Raw genomic sequence first — 9,686 nt, forward strand, 5'->3', positions numbered from 1 at the left:
TATTTCCTCTCTGCCACCAAAATGTGCAATAAATTGTTTATGCCCTTGCTTTTAATGGGGAGAATTATTCATTAACTGTATGTAATATCATTATCGCTTTGTTTTTATTATAGATAACTTTATCTTTCCTTAAAAAACACACAGTATACACAAAAAACAAAAACACAACACTTATAAATAAAATAACGATTTTATTTTTAATTTTTAAAAAAACCCTCATTTGAGGTAATGCATGGGCGGGGGGGGGGGGGGGGCGACCACATCGATATGAGAGAAACATTGATCAGTTGCCTTCTGTCCGCACCCCGACCAGAGATCAAACCTGCAACCCAGGTATGTGCCCTGACCAGGAATTGAACCAGCAACTTTCGGTGCACAGGAGGATGTTCAACCAACTGAGCCAATCCAGCCAGGCAGGAATAGCTGTAATATTATTAAACATTGCCCATTAATATTTATTTTCATTTTTTATTTTGAGAGTACATTTATCAAAGCTGGGACAGTGAAACAAGAAAGGGTGCAAGAAGCAATAGGCAAGCATAGGTGGAGATGCTTTGACTCACTGACAAGTCAGAGAAAAGGGAGCCTTGGAGACAGGTTCAGGGGGTTTGTCTGGGAAGAGCTGCTGTTGCCCATTGCTCCTTGGTTGCATGTCTTGTGGGGTTCCTCAGAGTTTAGGAAATGCATGCCTGTGAGGGAAGGGGATGGAGAAGGGAAAAGTTCGGGCGTGCTCTCGGGAGAGAGAACACTCCACCCATTAATCTTCTGGGTTGATTTTTCTCTCCATGGAGAAAGAGGAATCTCATTGGATAAATAAAAACTTTGGTTGGAAATGGGAAATGCTCTTTTAAACTAAGATTTGGCATAAGATTAGTTTGGTATGCTTTGGACTTAGGCCAAGTGATATGTTTACTTAGTTCTCAGGCAGCCTCGCTGATAAATGAATGCCATGTCTCAGTGTGGTGACGCATCATCTTATTTGAGTTCATTTAAGAGATGATTTTATAGAAAAATGACTGGAATGATGCTCTGTTTTGTTTTGCTTTGTTTTGTTTGATGCTAATTCAAGAATTTCCCGCTATTCTTATATCTGGAGGAAAAATATCAGCAAATTGCTATAATCTCTTTAAAATCATGAGTCCAAAATGCTTTGGCTTTAGAATTTGGTCTCTTATTTGGCTTTACCTCACCATGTGGGTTTGGATAAGTCTCTGTAACTCTTCCTCTATCTAATAGTAATTTTATTTAGTCGGCAGATACATTGCACATCATATACCAGTGACCGAGGAGAGAGCAGTCAATAAAACAGACAAATCAGAGGCTTGGGAGAGGTGTATGGTGGGGTGGAGGGGGTCAATGGGAAAAAACAACAACAAAGGGGACATCTGTAATACTTTCAGCAATAAAGATAAATTTAAAAAACAAACAACTTTCACCTAGAAAACAAACTCTCCTGCTTTCCTGAGAGTTACCTTCCAGAGGCAGGGTGGGCAGCAAATGAGTGAGCCAGTGATAAGGGTATGTAAGATGGGAAAACTAAAGTGGGAAAGGGGGATTAGCAGGGCAGGGAGTTTTAGGGTTTTGAATAAGGACATCTAGAAGACCTCAGGTGGTGAGCAGTTCTTGTGGAGCACACATTTAAGCAAGTCAGTAGAGGGAAACAGCAAGTACTGGTAGATTCCAGGAACATCCAGGAAGTCAGTGGACTGGAGCCAAGTGAGCAAGGCGGAGAGTAGTGGAAGAGGAAATTAGGTAAATGGGACCAAATCTTGTAGGCCATTAGAGGACTCTGGTTTTGACCTTGAGTGAGATGGGAAGCCATAGGGGGTTTCAGCCAGAAAAGAGGCATGGTAATGACTTCTATTTTATTTATTTCCTTTTTTTTTTAAAAGATGTTTTCAAGTAACTTTAAAAAAAATAATTTTATTGATTTCAGAGAGGAAGGGAGAGGGGGAGAGAGAGAGAGAAATAGAAACATCAGTGATGAGAGAGAATCATTAATCAGCTGTCTCATGCATGCCCCACACTAGGGATCAAGCTTGCAACTCAGCATATGCCCTGACTGGGAATTCAGCCGTGACCTCCTGGTTCTTAGGTCGATGCTCAACCACTGAACCCTGGTGGCCGGGCATGACTTCTATTTTAAAATGTCCACTGGCTGCTATGTGTAGAATAGCCTATAAAGAAGGGCAGGAGTGGGAGCAGGGAATCCAGTTAGGAGTATTATGATGATGTAGTGGGAGCTGATGTTGGCATGGCCCAGGATAGCAGAGGTGGAGAGATGAGAAGTCTTCAGATTTTGGGTATATTTTCAAGATTAAAGAATTTGCTTAATGGATTGGATTTGAGGTATGATAGAAGAAAATGATTCAAGGATGACTTCAAAGTTTTTTACCAAAAAAAATTATAATTGTCATTTCTTTAAGTGACATTATTTGAGAAAGAGATCTGTGTTATAGAACTCTTCAAAGTTGTTGAGGATGTTTTGTTTCTACTTTTGCTACTGGGAATTCCCTTGGGAATTTACTGAATGATGCTAATCCATAGCTTGGCAACTGATTGTGTTAAATATCTAGATGAATTCCTTTTTGTTGTTGTTTGTTTTGTTAATCCTCACATGAGGATATTTTCCCCATTGCTTTTCAGAGAGAGTGGAAGCGGGGGGGGGGGACATCAATTAAGAGAGTCTATCAATTTTTTGCTTCCTACTTGAGCCCTGACTGGGGTGGGGAGCGAACCCTCAACTCAGGCACGTGCCCTTGACCAGAACTGAACCCGAGACCCTTTGGTGCGAAGTTCGGTGCTCTAACCATTGAGAACACCGGCCAAGGCTAGATGAATTTTTTTTTTATGCTGTGGGCCATGTTGAAGCTATTGAAGCAGCTGAGTCTTAACATCCCTCATTATTCTGCTTTCATAATTGCTTGGTCTGGTATCTCCTCTGTGATCCTTACTTGTTTGATGGTTCTTGATGAGGGAGATATATTGCAGAAGCTATTACCAACAATAGAACATATCCTTTATCACTAACCCAGTGAAACTGAGAAGTAAAAAACATGTTTTTTTGTTTTTCATTTTTTTTAAATGACTAGTTTCCCACAGTAGACAGCCTGTCTGTGCTTCCTAGGAGCTGCTCTGTAAGGACTCCTGCTGCAGAATGAGCTAATTTGTGTAATCTTGAAGGTGGAGCTATTTTTGAAAGAGAACAGAAAAATAATGGAGCCCTTTGCTTGTGAATGCCAAATTGGGTCTAACTGGAAAAGGCCTCAGTTAGATCTTGTAGTTCGAACTCTTGTTTTCCCCTTGTTCTGCTTACCACATCTAGTTTATGATAGATATATTCAGGTAATTGCTCTTGAAAATGGCAGCTGGGTTTTTCTTTTCTTTCTTTTTCTTTTTTTTAAATTTTATTACATTTTAGATAAGTTTATTACATTTGGCTAACACAAGTAGCATAAAAGAATAGCTACCGAGTTCAGGAATTAGAATTCTTTTGCAGTTCTTTTGATAGGCTGATGGTTTGTAACTGGTTCTCAACATTCCCAGACTTTATGGCCCGTTTTCCATCCTGAAATGAAATTCCCAGACAATAGAATTTACCAACATGTCTACACCATCTTAATTGTAATATAAAGGAGAAATGAAAGGAGGGCTAATATGTATTTCCAAATGTAAATTCCCAGAAGACATTTGTAAATGTTCAAAGCACATTAGAAACTGTAGCCGTCAGGTGCTTGCAGGGACACCTAGCTTATCTCTGTGAACATGACCCATAGATAGAGACTGATACAGGTGTATTGCGTGGGTGACTCATGATATGTGGCAATGCCACCCATGTATGGTTTTCTAGAACGGTGAATAAATCTTTAAGTTCTACATAAAACTAAAACAGTCTTTCCTTTATTTACACAGTAGTTACATTCCTGGAAAATTCAGTGTATATTGCATGGTGGAAAATTTAGTTTCAGTGTAAAAATCTATTTAGTTCTAGGCTTAATTATAAACTGCTTTTTATTTACATATGTATGTGTTCAGCAGGATCAAAGGCAGATTTATTATGAAGTGTAAGCTTTATGGCCCTTCATGTACACATGTACTCAGGCTACTTTAATGACCCTACATCTTTTCTTTTTTTTTAGAATAATTTTATTGATTTTCAGAGAGAGAGGAAGGGAGAGGGAGAGAGAGAGAAACATCAATGTGAGAGTGAAACATTGATCAGCTGCCTTCTGCATGACCCCTACCAGGGATCAAACTCACCACATAGCTATGTGCCCTGACCTGGAATCGAACCAGCAATTTGGTGCGCAGATGATAACCAACCAACTGAGCCACAGTGATCAGGGCCCTTTACCTCATTTTTATATATTAATAAAAATATGTTTTTATTGATTTCAGAGAGGAAGGGAGAGGGAGAGAGAAATAGAAACATCAGTGATGAGAGACTGATCAGCTGCCTCCTACATGCCCTACACTGGGGATCGAGCCCACAACCTGGACATATACCCTGACCGGGAATTGAACCATGATCTCCTGGTTCATAGGTTGATGCTCAACCACTGAGCTATGCCGGTGAGGTCTATACCTCATTTTTAAAGAAAACTTTTTATTGAAATTTAATACATAGAAAAGTACATATAGAATAAGTACAGTTGATGAATTTTTACAAACTGAATATACCTATATTAGGAAACAGAACATTACCAATATCCCAAAACATTGCCTTGCCCCCTTCTAATCACTGCCTCTCCCCTCCACCAAAGATGACTAGTATCCTAACTTCTAATAGCGTTACTTAGTTTTGCCTCCTTTTGTACTTCATACAATGTACACTCTTGCATCTAACTTTATTTTTAAAAATTTTAAATTGATTTTTAGAGAGAGAGAGGGAGGGAAGGAAGAAAGAAGGGAGGGAGAAAGAGAGAAACATGGATTTATTGTTCCACCTATTTATGCATTTATTGTTTGATTTTTCTATGTGGCCTGGCCAGGGATTGAACCCAAAACCTTGGCATATCGGGATGATGCTCTAACCAGCTGAGTTACCCAGTCAGGGACCATCTAACATCTTTTGCTCAACCAGATGTTTGTATGATTCATTCAGTTGTTGCATGTAGTTGCAGTTCACATGTTCTTATTGTTGTATAGCATTCCATGTGTGACTATATCACAATTTAACCATTCTGCTGGTGATGGCCGTATGGAAGAGTTTCCAGTATGGGGCTATTATGAATAGTGCTACTGTGACCATTCTTTTACATGTCTATTGGTGGATATAAGCACTCTCATGTATTTAATTTCATTTCTCTTGAGTTCATAACCAGGAGTGGAATTGTAGGATGAGGGAGTATAAGTATGTTCAGCTTAGCAATGGTGAGAGTTCCCGTTGTGCCACATCTTCACCCACTGTTGGTATTCTTTGTTTTTTTTCATTTTAGTCATTCTGGTTGAAGGTAAAATGGTTTCTGAAAAATCAGACAGAGGACGAAAACCAGGACTACAGGCTTTATTAGAGGAGAAGGACCTCCCGGGCAAGGGGAGGACAGCAGCACGTGCAGGGGTGGGCACGCCTTTTGAGGGGCGGAATGGGAAGGGGTGGGGGCTTAGTGTACTCGGCACACACTGATTGGTGGCTTACTGCATTGTCCATATAGGACAAGGGCTTAGGGTATTTGGCAGGTGTGGATTGGTGGTCCAATGTATAGTCCATATAAGGTACATGGTTAGTCACTTAGGTATTTCCAGGCTGCAGGTTGCGTCATACTCCACCCACCAGTTGGGGGGAAGGGATGATCTATCAGTTTCTCCAGTAGGTTTAATTTGCATTTCCCTCATGATGTTGAGTACTTTTTCATAAATTTATCAGCCTCTTGGAATATCCTCTTTTATGAATTGTCTGTTCAGGTCATTGCCCATTTTTCTGTTGGGTTTTCTGTGTTTCTTACTGACTTGGAGGTTTTTTTTCTTACAAATATCTTCTCATACTCTGTGGATTCCTTTTTTACTCTTTTAATGGTGTCTTAGTATGAACAGAAATTCTTAATTTTAGTTTAGTCCAATTTTCTCCTTTATATTTAGTGCCTTTTATGTGCTATTTTAAAAAACCTTATTTTACGGTGTGTGTGTGTGTGTGTGTGTGTGTGTGTGTGTGTGGAGGATTATGGGGGGGAATGTGAGGGGAGTGGGGAAAGGGGGCAATTACTGGGGAACTTACATGCATATATGCATAGCCCCTATATGGACACAGACAATAGTTTGACGAAGGCCTGGGAGGAGCGGGTGTAGGGTGGAGGTCAATTGGAAAAAACCCCCACAAAAACAAAGGGGACAGCTGTAATACTTTCAACAATAAAGATACATTAAAGAAATCTTAGTCTATTTTAAGATCATGAAGATGTTCTCTTATATTTTCTAAAAGCTGAATGGTTTTACCTTTCACATTTAGATCTACATCTAGTCCATCTAGAATTGATGTTTGCATGTGCCTGAGGGGTTAAGATAGATTTCCCCATGTGGATATTCAATTAACCCTGCACTATTTATTTAAAAGATCTTTTTTCCCCTTGCTCTGCATTGTCACCTTGATCGTAAGTCATGTGACAGTTTACCTTTTAGACTATCGGTTCTGTACCATTGGTCAGTTTGTCAGCATTTGTACTGTTGTCCCCCGTCTCTATTATCTGTTTGTAACAGACCTGTTCCCTGGTGGTCTAAGTCTTCAACTTTGTGCTTCTTCATGATTGCCTTGACTAGCTTTTGCTCTTTGCATTTAAAAAAAGAATTTTAGAATCAACTTTTCAACTTTCATAAATTTTTTGGAGAATTTTATTAAGATTCATTGACTGTGGATTAATTTAGAGAGAATGAAAATTTTAAAAATAGTGAGTTTTTAATTTCATGGACACAGTGTGTCCCTTCACTTATTTAGATCTTCTTTAAATGATTTTGCACTTTTTGGCAAAGAACTATTGTACATCTTTCTTTAGATGTATTCCTAAATATTTGATATTTTAAAATCCTAGACCTAATTTTGAAATTGTAATTTTGTCTGCTTTTTCATATAGAGATAGATGACCCTCCAGCTTATATAAGCTTTAGGCTCTACAAAACCTGGTTCTGCCCTGAGTGGAATGTTTTCACTTACAAGAATGTTGGAAATTGTGAAGGAAGCTAGTCATTTCTTAATTGTGCAGGACTTAAAGGAATTGTATGTTGTAGAATGCCTGGCATCCTTGTTTTTCCACCCACTAAATGTCAGTGAAGTCCCTGATCATTGTGACAATCCAGAAAGCACCCTAGAGGCGTTACCACCACCATTACTCTGTTGAGACTCACTGTTAAGACACTTTGCCTTTATTACAGTTATTATCCATAAAGGTAAAGCTGCTCGAATGTCCTCAAGTGTGTTTGACTTTTTGTTTGTTTTAGGAAGAAACCTAAAAAAGTAAGCCAATAGTTTCACATGTTGCCCTCTACTGATAGAATCTAGACTTTAAAAATTAGCAAATGATTAATCTTCACAGCTGGAGGGTCTTCTGTATAAAAAAACATACAAAATGTTTGCTTATTCAACAAACATATATTAAAAACATACTGTATGCCAGGAATGTTTGGGCACCAAGGATAAAGTAATGAATAAGAAAGTATACGTCCTCTTCTATAAAACTTAGTCTTTTAGAGGGGAAGGGGACAAAAATAAACAAGTCAATTTTAGATAGAGTATGTAACAGAAAAAAGTTAAAAGTAATATATTAATTGAGAAAATAACTAAAGGTACATGTTTGAGTCAGATGTGGCAGCCAGGGAAGGCCTATCTGAACTAAGGTCTGAATGACACAGGGAACATTCAAGTAACCAACTGAGATCAAAGCACTGCAGTCAGGGAACTGCAAGTGCTAAGGCCCTAAAGAGAAAAGAAACTATTCATGGAGTAGAAAAAAGGTTAGTGTGATAGAAATGTAGTGAACTAGGGGGAAGGGAGATAAGAAATGAGGCTGGAGAGGCAGGTAGAAATCAAGCCCAACAGAATCTTGTAGGTCACAATAAGTCTGGGTTTTAGCTCTTCTTTGGGAAGCGGGTGTGAGAAGGTGCTAAGCTGGAAAGTCTTTGAAGAGATGATAGAACCATATTGTCTCCATGAAAGCTACAAAGATTTAGCAACTGCTAAGAAAATCACAGATGCAGAACTGGAAGCAGTCAAGAAAAAAAGTTACTACCAAGTTCGACTGAATGAACTCTTACAGGAGCATTGCTAATCTCATAGTCCTGAGCCTTCCAGTGGCAAGAAAAGGATCTGCCGTATATCAGATTGGTTGTACATGGCTTGGTTGGAAATCCTCACAAAGAACCTCCCTCCTGTCTTACTAGTCAGAGGAAACCACAGAAATGTCCTGACATTTTACTCTTTTTTTTTTTTAGTTCATGTATTAACCCAAATACAATTACTTGTCTTCTGGTTTGTTGAAGCAATAGGTCAGACAACATTTGCCACAATAATGTCTGTCAAAGTGGCTGGCCATAAAAACTCCAGCACCACATTCATCTGAAGGGCACTCCCGACGAAGGCGACTGATTTTGCCATTTTCATCCACTTTGTAGTGCTTCAGGACAGCCAGCTTGACCTTCTTTCTCTTATGCTTGTTCTTCTTGGGAGTGGTGTACGACTTCTTCCTTTTCTTGGCACCACCACGAAGTCTCAACACAAGATGAAGCGTGGACTCCTTTTGAATGTTGTAGTAAGACAAAGTGCACCCGTCTTCCAGTTGCTTGCCAGCAAAGATCAGTCTTTGCTGATCAGGAGGAATTCCTTCCTTATCCTGGGTCTTAGCCTTGACATTTTCTATCGTATCCGAGGGTTCAACCTCGAGAGTGGTGGTCTTCCCCGTGAGGGTTTTCATGAAAATCTGCATCTTGGCGGCGACTCCACCGCAGATGGCAGATCGGAAAGCGGCATTTTACTCTTAAAACATGAAAAATTAGAACCCATTTTTAAAAAAATATATATTTTATTGATTTTATTTACAGAGAGGAAGGGAGAGGGATAGAGAGTTAGAAACATCGATGAGAGAGAAACATCGATCAGCTGCCTCCTGCACACTCCCTACTGGGGATTTGCCCGCAACCAAGGTACATGCCCTTGACTGGAATTGAACCTGGGACCCTTGAGTCCGCAGGCTGACGCTCTATCCACTGAGCCAAACCGGGCGAACCCATTTTTACTAATGTATGGATAATTAAGAACTGATCTAATACTTTATTTCTTTATTTTTTAAATATATTTGTATTGGCCAGCACCGGTTTGGCTCAGTGGATAGAGAGTCGGCCTGCGGCGGAGCAAATGGTACACCTTTAAAAAAAACATCATTTGTCATTGCTGCTGAAAAACAAAAATAAGCAAACCCATGCTGGCTTATGCTCCTGAAAACCAGCAACCTGATTGTCAGCATCTCCAGGCGAACCTAATCTTCTGTTTGCTTCTAGGCGCCTATAGAGGCTCCAGCCGCACAGCGCCTTCTCATTATATGCTTATTGACGGGCTTGTAGGATAACACGGCTGGTTATCATAGGAAGAGACCAACTGGTCAGGAGACATGGTTATGCTTGCTCTTCTGAGAAGCTTATACCTACTACGACGATTTGAAGATCATTAACTGATAACTTTATTAAGTACTGCAGTCTACAGAATG

General features: G+C 39.6%; 1 protein-coding gene and 1 pseudogene across 1 annotated transcript in view; one reads left to right on the plus strand and one right to left on the minus strand.

Moving 5' to 3' along the window:
• PACS1 (phosphofurin acidic cluster sorting protein 1) overlaps positions 1–9,686 on the plus strand; it is a 97,977-nt gene that overhangs the window by 12,402 nt on the left and 75,889 nt on the right. The gene's annotated exons all lie outside the window — the stretch shown is intronic.
• On the minus strand, positions 8,425–8,943 carry LOC102433400 (annotated as a pseudogene).

This window comes from Myotis lucifugus, unplaced genomic scaffold (genome assembly GCF_000147115.1).
Source record: "Myotis lucifugus unplaced genomic scaffold, Myoluc2.0 scaffold_373, whole genome shotgun sequence".
Classification (NCBI taxonomy): Eukaryota; Metazoa; Chordata; class Mammalia; order Chiroptera; family Vespertilionidae; genus Myotis; species Myotis lucifugus.